The following is a 20,103-nucleotide window of genomic DNA, read 5'->3' on the forward strand; positions in this document are numbered from 1 at the left end:
ATGCTTAAAATACATTATAAATCTTGAAAAAATAATATCAATGATAAAAAGTAATGTTACTGAGATTATAAAGCATATTAATTGCCATAAAACGTTTATGCCTTTCACTTTAGCATTGACGCAAATGATTACAATTTCTAACATTTTTAATAAGGTAAATAGATATATTTTACTATCACGATTGACATTAAGTAACCTTCACTAGTAATTATGCTAAATATCATATATGATATAATATCTCGGAAAAATAAAATTTTAATATTGTATTATACATTGAATAATGTATTATTCTATAATCATGCCAATCATGTTTTTTATGTTCTATGAGAATATAGTAAACAAATTATATTTAAAAAAAGAATAAAGTTTATCTTTAAATCTCGTAAAAAAATAATTAATTAAAAAAAATCAATAAAACAGAACAAAACAAAATTAATTTTTAACATAAAAAATAAAGATATTAGATCCTCTTTTTTAACTCGATAAAGTCTCGTCCCTCCTTCCTTAGAAAAAGAAAAGAGATCTTTAGTATTAAGGAATAATTCTGACGAAACTTTGTAAATTTGCGCGTTTCGTTAACGCGAAACGGCACCGATACTTTTCACGTGAACGTATCCCAGACTAAGTCGTACAATGAAGGTAGTAGAAAGATAGGTAAGTAGTAGGTAGTATCTCAATTATCTTGATTAGGCAGAAACTCGTTAAAACGAGGATTCAGCGCATTCATCGAACGAATTGAAAGCGAACATTTAAACAGAATGCGAACGTGTTCGATTCTGACGTAAAAGAGAAAAACAGTTTCTTTTTCTTACCTTCTCACTCTTGTATGAGCGCGCGCGCGTTCGCGTCTTCCATCGTTCTCTTTTATTTTCCTCCTTTTTAAGCGTCATTTTCTTTTACGGTCAGAAGGATTCGCTTGAAGTTTTTGCTCCGACGCTGCTCGGAAAAGTCTGCGGAAATGGAAAAGGTGGAAAGGAGTTGGATGTGGTGGTGCTGAGGAGGAGTGAACTAACGAGGGGGGGGGAAGGGGCTGGTTGGGAAGAGGAAGCGGACTCGCGATTTCTTGCATACCTTTCGCATTACTAGCCCCATCCTTCTGAAAAGAGAACGAAAGAAAAAGAGAGAAAAAGAATGAAGGAAAAAGAAAAAGAGAAAGAGAGAGAGAGAAAGAGAGAAGGAGAGAAAGAAAGAACGCTAGTCCTCATTTGCTTTTCCTTTCCTCCTTTTTCTTCTTCTGTTCTTGTGCCCTGGCTCGTTTCTGCACTCCTCTTGTCTCTTTTTCTTTCCAACCCCTTGTAACCTCTTTCCAACCCCTTCGTTTCATCCTTTAGACTCGCTGCCTCTTTCTCCCTCTTCTCCTCCTCCTCCTCCTCCTCCTCCTCCTCCTCCTCCTCTTCCACCGTTCGAGCAATAAAAACAAAGACGAGCATTTTCTCCGACTCGAAGAAACTCGAGTTGGAGGCGCAGCGTAAATACTGCGATGTTAGTCGGTCAATACCAAGTGAGGCATTAAAAGGGAAAAATAATGCCTCTTTTCCGACATAGAATAACTTCATACGAGAGCGTTTTCCGAGAAATTGGAAAAAGACGGAAAAAGAAAGAGAGAGAGAAAGAGAAAGAGAGGGAGAGAGAGAGAGAGTTAGAGAAAGACAGAAAAGTAGAGAATCTCAAGTTCGGTTATTTTAATCGCAAGACAACCTAATAATTTTGTTTTTTCTTTTCAATTAAAAATGATCGTAAAAACAAAATTCTGTTTATTTTTAGAATATCAATTATGCAGTATGGATATCCACAGACGTTTCGAAGAAATCGAGAGCCATCGTGACGATTGGATAGCCCAACCCATTTTTCTACTACTTTGCCAGCAACCTCGATAAGAAGGTAGACGATGGAAAGGCAAAGGGGGATAAAGAGGGTAGACGATGGAAGAATAAAGGGGAAAGAATTTGCTGCTGGGGGTGAGACAATGGAAAAAGTACCGCCATCTTTAATTCCGTACCCAACCGTCGCTCGAGCGATACCCCTCGTCCACCCCCTTAGTCCACTACTTCAAATACCCCTCTCTTACTCTTGACACTATCTCCCCTCCTCCCACAATGAACGAGCTTGGCCCTCGGTGAAAGCAGAAAGAAAAAGGTAGAATCGATAATCTCTTCGTTACAGAGGGGAAGACCTTACTTCTTTCAGAAAATTCGTTTACGAATGAAAATCTTACCTTTTTGATTTTATTTATTTTTTTTTAATTTTTTAATTAATTTTCCCTGTTTTTAATCTTTTATTCTTTTCTTTTTGTTTTTCATTTCTTTTGTTCTGGCATAAGTTAACCGTATAATTTGTTGAATTAATGAAAATAATTAATGATCTTCTATTTATTCATTATAATTATACGTGTTCTCTATTTACAGTGACTTCGATTTGGCACTGTGTCCATTTGGTAATACCTGCGATAAACATTAAATACTAAACAGCAATACATAAAAGAGATGAAAGCATTACCGCTATATTTCAAATTTATCAAAATATTGTATACATTATTATTTGATAAAGCAAAGTAGAGTAAATATTGTGAATAATAACTGAAATTAATAAAAACTAATTAGGATGTTTCGACTTTACAATTTTTAAAAATGGAGCTCTTTCAAAGGTATATGAGAACCATCTACTGGCGTATCCAAAGATTTTTATGAGTTTCCGGTTGAAGATAATGTTTCGTCATTACTTATAGTTTTATCATAAGCCTAATAAAATCTGATAAAAAAATATCGTAGATATTTTATTTTTATAATATAAATGTTTTCAAATTCAAATTACATGATTTTAGTAGGCTCTTATTTTATAAAGATAGTACTAATTAATTAGTTAAAATTATACTTTAATTGATTCAATGCATTCGATAAAACATTATGTTATTATGGTTAAAAATTTCCTAAACATTTCATTTTTGTTTTTCTTTTAATTAAAATATTTAATATTTTAGCAAAGCTGAGTCGATACAAACGTTGTACTATATTACCGATGCACCACTATTCCAAAACTCATTCAGAAGGTATAAGGTCCTATCGGCAAGCTTTATAAAAATATGTGTTTTCATGAAATAGCTTAAATTATATTAAATAACTACGAATCTTACAATAGTTCTAAGACTAACAATTTTGTTATTATTATATTGTATAAAATATGGAATAATAAAAGTTTACGCAAGTACCAATATAATTTGATTCCTATTATAGGCTTCACTAATTAAATTTTATTTATTTTTTTATATAAAAAAAATCGTTTTTGCTGTAATGAATAAATGAATAACGAGGATATAAAAATAGCTAACAGGTGGTGGCAATTGTACATGTCTATTTGCATAACAGCTAAGAATACACGTTTTCTGAATTACGTAAAAAGCATAATATATATTATAATGAAAACCTCTCACATATATATATATATATACCACAGATTGCATAAAAAGTAGTTGAGTAAATCCTGTAGATACATGTATTGTAGAAATTTTCATGAATAAATAATGATATATACTGACCAAGCAAAGAAATATTTCATTAAATGAAATAATTCGTATAATAAATGCAATAGATTTGTCATAAGCACGTACAATAAAGCACGACAATTTTTATACATAAGAGTCAATCAGTCTCAATGTTTCAATTCTAATCATTTAGAATTTATTACATACATAATATGTACATAAATATTATAATGTTAGCATTAACAGAAGTTCCAACTAATTATAAAAAGTTTTATTATCATATGTGTTTATCATTTAGGATTTAAAAAGATATATACGCAAATAATACATAAGTTTTATAATAATATAAAGATAACCTAATCGACAACCTTGACATTTTACATCAAACAATCTGTATTTTTGTATTATTATATTATGCAATATAAAATCAATGTAAATTAAATAAATTATTAATAATTATTAGCCTGTGGAAAATATAAAAACTAGTTTAAAATTTAACTCCAATAATAATAATAATAATAGTTATAAGTAATGAAATGCAATGTTCAATTATGCGATTGCGATCTAATAAATACTTAAAAAATTAATTAGAGAACTATGCAAATAAAAATGCTAATAAATACTAACAGTTACACAGATATAAATTTATTGACATGACATTGTAAGTATTTTATGAGGAATATGTCTTATATATTTATATGAAGCCTTTTTTTTATTACATTATACTTTGTATTTATAAAAACCGAGATATAATTGCCATGATTTACATACACATATAAAATTATATGTGTATATTTTAATATAATTCCGAATGATATAATAATATAATATTACAATTTTTTCTTAAATGTAATTACAACCGAGATAGTATGCTCTACTATAGTATACCTTATACCAATATTAATAAGAATAGCTAAAATGAAACATAGGAAAAATAAATATAATCTAATAGCTAAAAGAGAAACTGTGAAACTAGAAGAGTTAGGTACGGAAGTTACATTTCAAACGTATATACTACCTGTACATACATTGTATTCTTTTGTATTACAATTACAGTATACGTAGAAAAGTGGGAGCAAATAAAAACGCTCGTGTATAAAGAGGAGACCGAGAATAAGAAAATCTCTACAATGAATTTAAATATGTTACTACTCTTTGAATTTGAATAAAGATTTATTGTTCTGGTATTTTTTATCGATAAAAAGTTGTTTCAACTAATCCAGGAAAAATGAGTATGCATGTATATACAGGGTGATTTTTGGAACGGGGGCGGGTAATAACTTTTTTTTAAGTAACAATAGAAAAAAATCATAAAGGAAAAAGTTATATGGCACAACAAATGTCAACTTTTTATGACCTTACTTTTTTTGAAAATGCATCGATGCATCCGCTAGATGCAGTTGCACTTTTTTTTTAAATGGAACTTTATATTTTTTTTTTACACTATTTGATTCCTTTTCTTATTCTGCGTAAAAAAGTATAAGGTAAAGGTCATCGAAATGTCAATAGTTTACGAGATATTTGAAGTTGTATATTAAAAGGTTCAATGCGTTTAAAAAAAATGCTAAGACAAAAAATGAAAGTATAATATTTGAAATGAGAAGAAACAGTACAAACATACTATTGTGCGAACGATATATGTTTTACAGAATTGTGATTGTGGAGGGGATAATAAGCTGCATCGGTTGCGTTCTAAAGCTAGCTTGTCGTAAACACTCGTGAGCGATCGTGTCTTTCGGTCGATTTTTCGCGGGAAGAAAAACAGTTCATTGAAGCAACGCAAACGTTCGTTCGCTTGCTTTTCGAGAATTTTGCAATATAACACATTCGATTCGAATTGAGCTCGCGAGTGATCCATATTAATTTTTCGTAGCATCTGCAAGTTTTATTACTTTCTTTTCTTTTTATCTTCCAAGTATAACATCACGAAATTTAGTAAAAAAAGGTAATATATCTTTCTTATTGTAAAAATTCTATTTCATATTATGTTATCATAAATAAATATTTCTTTTTTATCCTTGCAATCGATATTCGATATCGTTAAATCTTTTAAATTAGTTAATGTATTAAATAACTAGATTTTTGCAAGAAAAACTAAATAATATATGAATTTGCTGGAGGCTAACAATTGAAATATAAAATTGAAATTTTTTTTTCTAAATGTAAGAAAAATATTTTACTTATCCTTTAAATAAAACTTTATATAATTTTCTGATAGAATTAAGAAACCAAAAATTTTTGAAACCAATTTATTATGAAATTTTGTCAAATTTTTTATTTTTGAACTTTTGAACTCTAAGCCGTTTATATATACATAATTCACAGTAATAGATAAATGATTACATAATATAACTCATCCAATAATTCAAAATAATCAAAAGTGATAGCAATATTTTGTATAAATAAAAATACTATTTAATCTACTTGTGATAGAAATTTCAAATAATATCCAATGCAAATAATGCGTATCATATAATATATAATATGTATGTAGATCGATTGTGAAATGTTTCGATACTTGTACATATATATTGATATATGAAATATATCATTCCATTTTTGCTGGTAGCATAATAGAGATCGTTGTACCGTGCGTAGATACATCATACATTTCCTTCTTCTTATCATCCACTTCAGACTAACGTAACGTTTGTTCATTCCTATTATTCCTGTTTGTAATAATAATTGGCTTGCTGCGGAGCAATAATCTTTCTAATTTAAAATTAAATGTTTCATCAAATTTATCGAATAATGTGACAGGTGTAGTGTGTAGAAGACAAGAAACGTTTACGAATCATAACTAACGGATATGCTAATAATTTATACTCTAAAAAAAATCGCATAAATAAATATTAACTATCATTTTACGCAATAATTTTTATTCTCTCTTTTTCATCCGTCATTATTCATATACGTTCTGCTAATACTTCGTTGCCACTACATTTACATTACTAAGATTGCCCGTAATAATATATGATAATATTTATAATTATTAATTTATGTTAAAATTATTAAAAAGAAATTCTAATTCTCACAAGCAGAATCGAATTCAATTGTTGAGTCAATGAATGAATACGCTAATCCTTACATATTTAAGTTACTTGATAATTATTTTAATGTATTAACAAATAAATAGGTCAACAAAACTATGAGAGTTATTAAATCTTGGCTATTATTTCTCGGAATTAGTAAGCAATTGTCTCCTCATATTTTAATGAGTGAACACCCTAAAGGTATATTACTGATGTACCAAGTTTGATCCCGTACATTAGGGAACATGATTTGCTGACTCCTTTAGGTATAATATTTATGTAAATTAGCAAATGAGAAAGCAAATTTTGAAATCGAACATTTTTTTTATAACTACATGATTTTTTATTTCGTTTATTTTTCTCTCGAATTCTTTTTTCTGTATCTATTTTACTTTCGTTTTATATAATAGATTCTTACTAATGATAAATATTATCTATTTGAAATCGGTAAATATAAAAAATATTTGATTAATTTTGAAAATGGTAGTGATAATGGTCATATATTTACATTTAAATTATTGTTCTTATTTGGTGTTTGTTATAAAATATTTAAGAAATTGCTTTCTCTTTTCTGTATTTTTCTAAATGATTAAATTTTAAGGTCCACGACATATAAAATAGAACAAGTATTCAAGGAGATCTCGATTTAAAATTAAGAAATAAATAAATAAAATTTATTTAAATAATTAAAAATATTTAAAATTAAATATTATAGAATTTATAAATGTACCAGCTTTTACAATTTTTTTCAGACATGATTAAGCTTCATAACGTCAACTGCAATTGAATTTCTGCGTGTCATAATGGCATGTAAAAATAATATTAATTTCTGCATATGCCCACTTATGACTTTTCATAATAGTAAAAGAAAATCATGTAAAAAAATTGTTACTGTATAGAATCTAAATAATTGCATAGTATATGAGATATTACTAGAAAATGTTAATGAGATTTATATAGAGTTGACATAATATCCCAAGGATGATATACATAACAGAAAGAATATTCTAAGAAAAATAAATGAAGATCCATTATTAAGTGTATCAATATTAATTGATAAACTTATTTACTGGCAAAGGAACGGCACAGGTTAGGAAATGTAGTTCAATAGGAATTGGGTATGCAGGATAATTCGTAATAAGGAGAAAACTTAAATATCACCTTTGTTTACAATCGAATTAAAAAATTTTCAAGGATAAAGTTGCATTAAAACCGAGACGGCATTGGAAGATTGAAGCAATTTTTTCTCAAAGTCATCTTCTTACAAGATTTCAAGGTCAACTTAATTCTCTTTAATTTTTTTATATATTTCATTTAAGACATTTATTCTTCAGATATTCACATTCAAAGATAGTTACTCTATCTACCTTCTTCAATATCTGTTATATAATGTAATAATGTAATAATGTAATAATATAACAAAATTGTTATATAGTACAAAACTTGCGTGTATGGCATAAAGGATAATTGGAAAGCATATTGTGATGCTTATTTTTTTTACATATTTAAAAGCGTAGAAGAGAATTCAAGGTTATTTTTATTTTTATTCACATTTATTCTGAAAATTACGTGCACATTTTATAAAAATGATTTCAAGAAATTACTAAATAAATGGATAAATTATTCGAGCAGTTTCATTAAAAATCGCTTACTGAACAAATAAATTTGTTAAACAATATCTTTGTATAATTATATATTAAGGACAAAGGTTCATCGATTAATATTCTAGTAATAGAAAATTCGAAACTCTCTTATTTTATTTTAAGCAGATTTCGTTATAAAAATACTTTGTGAAAAAACCGGTTTTTAAGGTCGTTTATATTTCAAGGATCTTTTCATTCTTCGTCTCACTTCGAATAAAAATATATTTGGCAGCTCGAACAAATCGTACCAAATTTTCCAAGAATATATGGCAAATTAAAAATATTTGTAGGAACGAATTATCCACGAAGTACAATAAATATATAGACAATTTCAACAATATACGATTAAAAAATAAAAAAATAAAAAGAACATTAGAGAATATTTACAATAGTTATGAAAAAGTTAAAACTTATGAATTTAAAATATGCAGTTTTTTAAAATACATTTAATTCCAAATGTTATAGAGTTTTGCATATATGCGAAGGATATGCCCATAGGCCATTCCGTACTAATTTATATGCCACTAAAGTGGAAAAAAACAGAATTCTTTGAAATTTTAACGACCATTGTGTTTCGAAATAAGAATTTTTTTCAAAAATTAAAGTATATTTTTTAAATGCTTATAACTTTTTGTATAATCCACCAAATGAGTCGTATTTTTTTTCTAAATTGTTTTTCTTTTTTTATGTTATTTACTTAAAAAACTTCTTTTCAATTGAAGTTGATATCTTCATTATTTTTTGTAGTTCAAAGCAAAAAGTGTTTTATTTCGAAATATATACTATTCTTATTTTTGTTTTAACAATTTTTTAATAAATCTTGACAAATTTAAAGATTTTTAAACTTGCTCCAATTGCAAAATCTTTTCTAAGAAGATTTATTAGTTTTGATGGCTCGAAAAAATCTAAATAAAACATCAGCTACTGACCATAAAACAAAAAAGTTGATTCGTTGATAAATTCCTTTTTAAAAAAAATCTAGCGATATGATTTATTATTTCGGAATAATTTCAGATGAGAAAGATCTTAAAATTAACTTTTATTTATTCATATCAAGTGTCATAAGAAGTATCATATCTAACTAAAAAGATGACTATCGATGATAATATAAATATTCAATGAGAGAAAGAAAAAATTTATCGATGTTTTATTTAACACTTTGTTGACCGGCTATTTTTTTAAGAATTTATCTCATATCACCGGCTATTACTTCGTAATTGAATTGAAAATTAAAACAATATAAGAAATTTTTAATAAATTTTACTTATTATTAGACTTTAAATATTTCTTCTTCGTATGATAAACAGTATAACTATAGTACAAAATAATCTGTTACTATTGTAATATTTATTTTCGCTGCGTTTTCCTTTTAAGTTAATTAGAGTAATATGAAGAAAAAGTTCATCACGAGTTAACTCGTGACCGGTCAGCAACGTTCCTACACACCTAACACCACACTAATTTTCATTGTAATAGAATAACAGAATACATCTCACATTGTAACACAGTATCAGAATACATCAGAATACATAAAACTATATTAATAATAACTAATATTAAATTTAATTTGGTTTCATTTATTAGTTGGTGTTAATTGATTTCATTAACATTTGGTTAAATTAATAAAATAAAAGAGATATTTAATGTCTTTTTAATATTAAATACATATGTATTCAATATTTTGTGCTACTAGGGTAATTAGATTAGAAAATTGAAATCTCAACAAAATTTTTTGTTTTAATGAAGATACTATAAGCTGAGTGTCATTCAATAACTAACTGGAGGTATTTTCAGTAATTTAATTTGCCTTTTGTAAAAATAGAAAGCAGAAAAAAATTAAACGAATTCGAAAAAAATAGTTTTTTTAAATTAAAAGAATCAATAGAGTAATCATATCAAAGTCTTATCACTAGTAAGATATCGAAAATAATAAAAAGAAGTTGTAAATTAATAGATAATTTTTGTAAAAAAATGTTGAAGATTATATGGCAAAAAGAAAATTATTTGTTGACCGTTATTATTAGATCGTGAAAAGAAAGCCATTTTTCATGCAGCTTCTAATTCATTTTTAACAACAAAATAAATAATATAAAAATATAGTATTAGAGCCACTCTTTCAAGTGCTCATTGAGTTGTGCTATCATGCCCATATATTTGAAGGCTAAAATTTAAATAGAAACCTGTTTTAACGACGCAATATAGTAGAAAGTCTATACTTTTCAAAATAAAGCGTGCATTAGGAAAATAATTTATTTGGTTCTTTTATTAATATATATTTTAAATTTACAGCTGATTGCAAGACTAAATTGTACCAACCAGCAAATGTGTTAACGTAAGATTTTCCGTGAATATGGATTGCATTCAATAGCGTTGCCACTTTGGAAAAAGTTATAAAAAATAATAGTATTTTTAGACAAAAACAAATTTAACTTGGATGGTTATAATGAATTTCAATAGTATTTCCATGACATGTGAAAATAAACAATTTTAACAATTCGATTATAAATGAGAAGAAAGAAACAGCGTCAATTCCAGACCTCAATATTATAAAAAATTACTGATCATAATTTGTTCGCGGTTTATATAAGAATGGTAAGCAGTATCAAAACATAGAAAAATTTTAAAATGCTATTGCATAAAAATGAGATATCTTAAATCAAAATTATATTAAAAATTTTTACAAACCAACAGCAAATCGTATAATAAAAGTAATAAAAAACAACGAAAAATGTACTTATTATTAAATAGGTAAATGTATTTGGATAGCTCTATTTATGCTACAAGTGCGAGAAGTAGCAAATTATGGTATAAGTTTTATTTTCTTAATGAGCCGATAGGGTTTGTCGTGTCGCAAGAAAACCAGTGGAAAAAAGACATGAGTTTCCTTGCAATACAATACAAACAAAGGAAAATTTTGAAAATTACCTATATCAAATTTGCCATTTTTCGGACTTGTTGCTAACAAAATATTTTATGCAATTCGTGACAAGAACATAAATACATAAATCATAGAATCTTTATTAATTATAAAAATTCGGTCGTATAATTTCTCCATTCATAATTATTATTATAATTAATATTTAGCAATAATTCTACTTAAATATTGCATGTATATTTTTAAAATATCAATCGCTTAAATTAATGATAATAAATGATGTTCACTCATATGTGCAACTTCAGCTCGTGCAGTAACATTTCTGCAATTTCAGCTCGCCTAATAATATATTATTACAGCACTTTGCGTTATAATATTTCCGTATACTTTAGGCATTAAAATTGGCCATTTTTCAACTGTCATCTAACGCTCAAAAAATGAAATTTTCGATCACGAATTGCATAAAAGTAATTATTATTAGCAAAAGAATATATTTTAAATATTATTTTATTATTGTACACGTGTTATCATTTTGTCTTTAGAAGAAAATGAATTTTTTCGTAATACGCTAAATTTTACAATAATGTAAATTGTTTTTAACGAACCTTAAATTCAGAGCTCAGAATATCATCATATTTTTTATTACACACGTAATTGTTTACGTACATTATTATGAAATTAAAGATAACATACATCAATTATCTTTTCGACAAACAACATGTAAAAGAAATTCGCAAATACTTTATTTAATTTTTTTTATTTGATTATATAAGGATAACCAAAAAGATATTGCAAAATGTTTTCCAAAATAAACCTTACTTTTATAGTTTATTACAGTATAATATTGCTCCTTCTGCAGTAATTTGATTACAAGATTTTTTTGATCGAAAATAATTTTAATCTTAACTTATATATATATAATTGGTATTTATAAAACGTATAATGTGCATACATAATGCAACATAAAATATATATTTTATAAAATGAATAATTTTGATTGGATCAACATATTATAACACTAACAGGAGTTCATTGATTTGCTATATTTCAATATTGAATCGTCGTAATCAAATGCCATATTATATAGAACGGGAAAAGTAAAAACGTAAAAGTGCATGATGATTAGGGAATTAAAAGAAGGAGAAGAAAAAAAGAAACAAAGAAACCATAACAAAATAAACTGATAATTGTATGAGCATAGCGATTCCACGAATCGTAACAGAAGTTTTATACATTGTAATTTAATGACAAACGTATAAGATCAATGCGTAGCATAAATTACAGAATCCATTATACATAGATCATTCGTGCGACGACTCTCGTTACAGTTTTAATTTAATCTAAAGTACCCAGACGCATTCATATAGATAAGATTAAAAACATTAAAAGAAAGAATACTATAAATAGTTGCGATTAAATTTTCTCGCTAGTTTCGTGGTTTGTTTCTCTTATAAAATATGAACGTTTTAAACAAATTAAACACTTTCAAGACGTCAAACAGAATCGTAAAAATGAAATAAAAATCGAAATTATTTTTCATTTCTTTTTTTGCTTTGTTTGTAACTTTATCATGTTGATGAAATATATTACTTAATTATCTCACAGTAAGAGTATCTTTAGTATTCTTAAATTTATTATTGTTTTCATTTGATTTTTATAAGGTGACATTAAAGATATCTTGGTCTCCATGTGATTTTGGAACTTTCCAAATTTAAATGATTTAATGCAGTATTATTTATATATATATATTCAAATTAAACGTTATATCAATTTGATTAAATTACAATTGAGTTACCCATGATCAAATAATGTTAAAATTGTTGAATATTTAATGCATCAAGTATCACAATTGATTAAGGAAAATTTGACTGGCAAACGATTTGTTATAATTGACATTTAAAACCGTCATATTATAAAACAAAACGATAAAATATTTTTGGCAATAATAAGATATCATGAAACAACGAATAAAAAACATATTTGATTAACGACTATCGACAATCAATTTAAATTTGAATGGAAAACAACGATAAGCCTTTACAATTTCCATGATGTTATGAACAAAATTTTTCTTCTGTAACTATGTTTATAAATATACTCAATTACGAAATCATGACACAAGTGTCTGGACAGTGGCAATTACAAAATTTCTATGTTTCTATTACGTCATATAAGTGTGTTTGTAAATAAGTATAACTTATTTGCATAAATACTTACACATGGAAATTGTATATTCGATCTATCGTTCATTGAAAGTATATTATTATAATGAATCTAACCAGTTGATTGAAGTAATAAATATTCAACTAATTATGCATTTCATAATACTCTTTTCTTTTTATCTGCAATCACTTTATATAAACGAATAAGTAGATATATTCAAGGTCTCTTTTGTTTAACTAAACTACCTTAAATATATCGCTTATTTCGTGCGATAGAAAAAGTGTCAAAGAAAAAAAATTTTCTGTTCGAAGATGACGGGCCGAATTTTTTTTCGTAAGGCAATATTTTTCGAGATTTCAGGGTCTTCGTATTATTTTTAAGTGGGAATACATATTTTCACTGCTACAGTTCTATAGCTTTCAAAAAAAAAAAAAATTCAACGAGGTGCAATATGTTGAATAAATTGTGAAATGTTGTCTCTTGTCCATGAACCGATTTTTTGCTTGTATGAGTTTCTTACACATTGATTTGCATTTATTTCTCCATTTACCGTTCCCCGGTCGCGTACTGAAGTTTCTGACAAACATTTGTCACTAGGTCACTTGCAGGTTAACATATTGCACCTTTTTGGATTCGTTTTTTTATAAGTTATAAGCTGTTGTAGTGAAAATATGTAATCCTATTTTTAAAAAATACGATGACGTTGAGAAAATTCGGCCCATCACCTTCGAACAGAATATTTTTTCCTCTGATATTTTCTTCTATAGCACGAAATAAACGATGTATTTAAGGTATTCTATTTAAGTGGAAGACTCTGTAAACATAGTGACTCGTTCTCATCCGAAACACTATTTTCCGTACTTGCAATTCAATTATTATTAATAACATTATTAATGGAAAATTGTATTATTTGCATTAACAAATACAAATAACTAATTTATTTAACCATTATGAAGCGATGAACGCATATATGGGTTTGGTAAAGTTCTCCAGTAAGAACGATGGATGCATATATGTGTTAGTTAATTTGTTTGGTTTCCCACGTAATATTATTATATGTAACTTTATGTGAAACAAATATATGTTTCTTAGCACGGCAGTAAAAAAAAACAAACTCGCCGTTCGCTTAATCAGGAAATATTTCTTATCAAAACGTTCGAATTAAGAATCACAAAAACGTGACGCGTGATATAAACGCAGAAAATGCGTTGCTGATTTATGCATTGATAATTGATTCGAAACTTATCATACATAAATAAATTCTAAATTTTTGTTATTTTTATTGCGTTTAGTTTTTATTGATAATCAATGAATCTCAATATCGTCCAGACTCTCGGCATAAAAAGTCTTATTTTACAATGAGACTAACATCGTCCGATATACTAAATATTAGTTAATTTTGTAACTATTTAATATCCTTATTTGAATTAATGTTTACTATTAATTGTCTCAATTATATTTATCATTAATTTTCATTATTTGATTAATGATATTTTATTTATCATTAATAATCATTTACGAATAATAATAATCATCATTTTTATTTTTCCGATATAACTAATTTTGAAAATTAATCATATTTTTTCCAGGTTTTCGACAGACAGAATGAGAATAAGAACTGAGAAAAAATAAATGACGTATGTTTAAATATATAATTAATTCTAAGAAAAATACTGGAAAGATAAGAAAATCGTTATAAAATACTGCTACATAAAAAGCAGAAAAAGAAATAGAAAACGCTAAGATAAGCAAAAAAGAAAAAAAAGAAACAAATAGATAAAAACATGTAGCAAAGAAACAATAAGCAGACAAATCAATTATTGAATTGCAAATGTTAATTATTAGTGTTTGAACTATAGTAATTTATTCACTTCAAAGAAAATCATAAAAATTCAATAGAGCTCAGTGTTGAAGAAATATTGTGAAAAAAATCTTAATAAGAACATATATAATACGCCTGTAAAAAATTAATATTTACAAAGTCATTATATAGTGGAAGAAAGAAGAAAGAATAGTCGTTTAAAATGTATAGTCGCTCAGTGTTAATGAATATTTCGAAATTTGATTCGATAGATATTGAATTTCTTAATGTGGTGTATTCAGTTCAGGATGGAATTCGTGGTTCAAAAAAAAGATTATTCATGGGATCAATGGAATTTTCAAATCAGGTGAAATTACAAGTATTATGGGTCCGTCAGGAGCTGGCAAGTCGACCTTATTAAATATTTTGACAGGATTTATACGAAATAAGAACTTGACAGGCGAAATAAATTATCTTATTAACGGAAAAGAAAAGAAGTCCTGGAACTTATACAAGAAACAATCCTGTTATATATTGCAAGATGATCAATTACCTAGTCTCTTCACGGTGAACGAATTAATGATTATGTCGGCCAATTTAAAGATTGATAATAGCCTTAGTAAAAATATCAAACAAATACTAATTGATGATATTTTAAATGAGTTAGATTTAATGCAGAGCAAAAACACGCATATAAATAAACTAAGCGGTGGACAGAAAAAGAGATTGAGCGTCGCGTTGGAGCTTATTGATAATCCTCCGGTGATGTTTTTAGACGAGCCTACGACTGGCTTGGATTCCTCTTCCTCTTTTCAATGCGTTACAATGCTTCAAAAATTAGCAAAGAACGGACATACTATAGTCTGTACGATCCATCAACCTAGTGCGGCTATTTTTGAAATGATCAATCACGTTTATTTGCTAAGCGATGGACAGTGCATGTATGACGGAGCGGCTGTCAATGTAATAGAGTACTTTCAAAATTTTGGTCTATACTGTCCAAAATATCATAATCCTGCAGATTATATGATAGAAGTCATAAGCAACGAATACGGAAATTTTAAAGATCAACTCATTGCAGCAATGGAGAATAATAAAACCTGGTTTACAAATACCCCGACGAAATTGATGACACAGAACGACAGTCAAAATTACAAAGAAAAAGAAAAAACGCTCGTTCTGATTAAAAAACCATCCGAATTTACGAGATTTTGTATTTTAGTCAATCGTTACTTCGTAGAATTTTACAGAGATTGGACTATCGTGTATCTCAAGGTATTTATTAATTTTGTTGTAGGTTTGATTTTCGGTTTGTTCTTTATCAGTGTTGGTAACGAGAGTAACAAAGTCATCAGCAATATTGGTTTCTTAATGATCATCCTTATTTATATCACATATACCAGTATGATGCCAAGCGTGCTGAAATTCCCTTTACAAATAGGATTATTGAAGAAAGAGAGATTTAATAATTGGTATAACCTGAAGACTTACTATTTGGCTATGCTAATAGCTAATTTACCTGTTCAACTAATTATCACTCTCATCGTATGTGTCATTTCATACGTTCTTAGTAGTCAACCACTAGATTGGAGTAGAATACTCATGTTCATAGGAATCTCTGGTTTGACAACACTTATTGCTGATAGCTTCGGACTCATTATCGGTTCTGCAATCAATCCTGTAAATGGTACCTTCGTAAGTGTGATATTGACGTGTGTTTTTTTCATGCTCGCCGGTTTTTTCGTTTTCTTCCATCATATGCATAAATACATCTACTATTTTAGTTACTTAAGTTATTTGAGGTACTCCTTAAACGGTTTAATTGACACAATATATGGGCACGGCCGTGAGAAACTTAATTGTCCTAGTCTCACATTTTGTAGTCATCGTATACCTCAATCTATATTTCTGGAAATGGGAATAACTGCTGGAGGATATTGGTACGATGTTATGATTCTAATCATCAATTTTCTTTTTTATCGAATTCTCGCTTATTACATGTTGAAAAGATCTTTATCAATTATATGAAACGACTACTTAGTTAGTCTAAATAAAATTTTTTTTTTAAATATATAATATTATTCACATATTTGTATAATTTCGTCTAAAGAACTTATAACGACGATTTTATCAATTTAATTTTATAGTTGAATCATTTACTAAAATAAAGTGAATTCATTTATATTTACCACTATAGGATTAAGTTTCTGATGGTTATAGGAAAATAAATGAGATAATCAGTCTTCTCACTTAGTTACTAATAAATTATATAGAATATCCTTATCGTTCAATTAGTTTAATTGTTAAATTATTATACACTGCACCGTTAAAATATGTACGCTGTAAAGTATAATGATAAGTGTAAGCAATAAGGTTAGATATTATTTTAATAAATTATTCACGCGTATTTTCAATATGTATAAAGTAATAAATTAAATACATATGCGCTTGAATTTTTTCTAATTTATCATAATAAACGTAAAAGAAGAAAGGAAGAGTACGATTAATGTAAAATACGGTATGAAAATGTTATATTATAAATATGGACACTAAATTAAAAACGAAAACGAGTTTCATATTTAATTGGTGCATACATTTGTTATTTTTTTTATTAGCATTTTTTAATGTAAACTGGATGTGTGAAAAATAGTGAGACGTATGATTGAACAAAAAATTATTCTGCTTTTGAATTGTTTTTGTCAAAAAATGACCAAAAACTTAATGATACGAAAATGTTCGATGAATATGATTACTTTTTGTTAATAATATAAAAAACATATCTACACTGTATTTTTATGTTAAAACTATCCTAAAACCTAATATCATTTAATTATGTGTAAAAAAAATTATACGTATAACGAAAAACTTAAAACGAAAGGGGTATATGCGTATTCTTAGCGAAAAGAAAATAAATTTAAAAAAACGGGAGTATAATCGAATATCGATATTAATATTATCTAATATTGAGAGTATACAATGTACAAATAAAATTACGAATGAGAAAGAAAAAAAAGAATACTGTACATAGATAAAGTTACTTGAAATGTTTCCTAAAAATGTAAATTTTTATCTTTGATAATTGGTTAAGGAGGGCGCGAAGTAATCGAAAGATCATTAAAAGCTAATGGTTATGGAAAAAATGGCACATTTATTATAGAGATAATAATATTACTAGTGATAATTATACATTTTTTTTCTTTCTTTCTCAATCGGTACACTTTTCTCACTCTCACTCTTTCTCGCTAACGCTCATCCTTTCAATAATATATATATGTATATATAATATTTGTTTTCTTCCATGATTCGTTAATTATGAATAATAATCGAATATTCCTCTTTGCGGATGTATACATAACGTATACGTCAAGGGGAAATCGATCCAGTATCCTTAACGACCATTCACACGAACTGACTACGTTATCACTTACGTGCAAATTTAATTACATATCATACAATAAGCTTATATATCTATTATAATTATACAATATTATATCCATCGATAATCGTTCTGTTCGCAAAGGAAATTGGTGTCTCACGACTTTCTTAGCTGACATCGATCGATCGTTTTTTTTTTCTCCTATCGTCTTTTCTTTTCTCGTTTATACTTATTCATCTATGACCAATTTTACGTACGAGTGAGAATAAGGAAAAAAAAAGAAAACAAGATTTTTAAATAAAATAATCAGAAAAACAAATAAAATTAACGAATTTTTTTTCAAATCACGCCAAACACTATTTTTACTTCTGCTAATTTTTCTTTAATGTATACAGTGAGTCACATAAAGTATTTGTATCGACACTGCCAATTTAAAAAAATTAACATTTAATGCAAATTTTCCAAATTTTTGTTCACGAAAACATATTTTAGGATTATTCAACTTTTAAATAGATATACATTTTATTATACAAGATTATTTTATCTTAAGAAAAGTTTAATTTTACATAAATGATAAAATCGGTTTCACCGGAATATGCCCAATCGTCTCGAAGGTATTAATAAGATGTAAAGAAGGGCTAGTTAAGTACCACTTACAAAAATATTATTATTTTATTTTATTATTATATTTTGTGTACGTATGAATAGTCTTGTAAGAATAATTTTGTTATCATTTATGCAAATTATATTTCTCTAAAAACAAAATGTTTTTTTTTGCAATTAAATTTATATCAATTTGAAAGTTAAATAATCCTAAATTGCTTTCTGTGGATAAGAATTTTTCGAACTTTGCAATACAAGCAAATATTAATTATTTCAAATTTATAGTGGAGTCGAGTACGAGTACTAATGTGACTTACAATATATAATAATAATAATAATAATAATAATAATAATAATAATAATAATAATAATAATAATAATAATAATAATAATAATAATAATAATAATAGTAATAATATTTATAATAATAAAAATAAAAATAATAATAATAGCAATAATGATGATAAAAATTCTTCGATGACGAATTTACATGTTCTGGGATGTTTAACGAATCACAACAAATAAAATATATACGTGACGCATCTCAAGTAAACACGGAAGGGAGTTAATTCGTCGTTAATTCATAACTTCGACCGAATTTATTTTCAAGCCTCTCGTCTTATCTTCCTTCACTTTGACTATCTAACTAATAGTAAAACTATCGACAGGTGCCTAGCTTACACTGGCTTACGAGCTATTTATTGTCGTTATTATCTTACACGATTACCTTCGCGAGCACAAGGGTATCATACGTTAACTTCCCTTGGATATATGTACGTGTGTGTGGTGTATATGTGCGTGTAAATCGTCTCCTATTCTTTATTCATGTCTTTCTTTCTCTTTTAGCTCGCACAATGTACAATTAACTTTCTCTTTTTTATTTTTTACTTTTCAATCTATAGGCTTATTTTATTTCTTCCTTTTTCTGTCTTTCTCTGACAATTAGATAAATTTACTATTTTGTTTGATCGTAACGCGCAACCAATGCAACCGATGAATATTAACACTTTGACAGCCGCAGTTACGTAAGTAAACAAGTATATATATATATATATATACGCATGATTTCTTTACCCATTAGTTATCGGCCAATATATAACGCAAACATGATTTTATACTTTTAGGCAATTAT

General features: G+C 27.1%; 1 pseudogene across 1 annotated transcript in view; it reads left to right on the plus strand.

Annotated features, from left to right (window-relative positions):
- LOC107064352 (ATP-binding cassette subfamily G member 4 pseudogene) overlaps positions 1-17,782 on the plus strand; it is a 29,125-nt pseudogene extending 11,343 nt beyond the window's left edge. Inside the window, exons 2-3 of the transcript XR_016178503.1 lie at positions 1,765-5,423; positions 14,781-17,782. The product of XR_016178503.1 is annotated as an ATP-binding cassette subfamily G member 4 pseudogene (transcript). The remainder of the gene's footprint in view (positions 1-1,764; positions 5,424-14,780) is intronic.
- The last annotated feature ends 2,321 nt before the right edge of the window (positions 17,783-20,103 follow it).

This window comes from Polistes dominula, unplaced genomic scaffold (assembly GCF_049000335.1).
Source record: "Polistes dominula isolate Pdom_NZ unplaced genomic scaffold, Pdom_raw_medaka contig_77, whole genome shotgun sequence".
Lineage (NCBI taxonomy): Eukaryota > Metazoa > Arthropoda > Insecta > Hymenoptera > Vespidae > Polistes > Polistes dominula.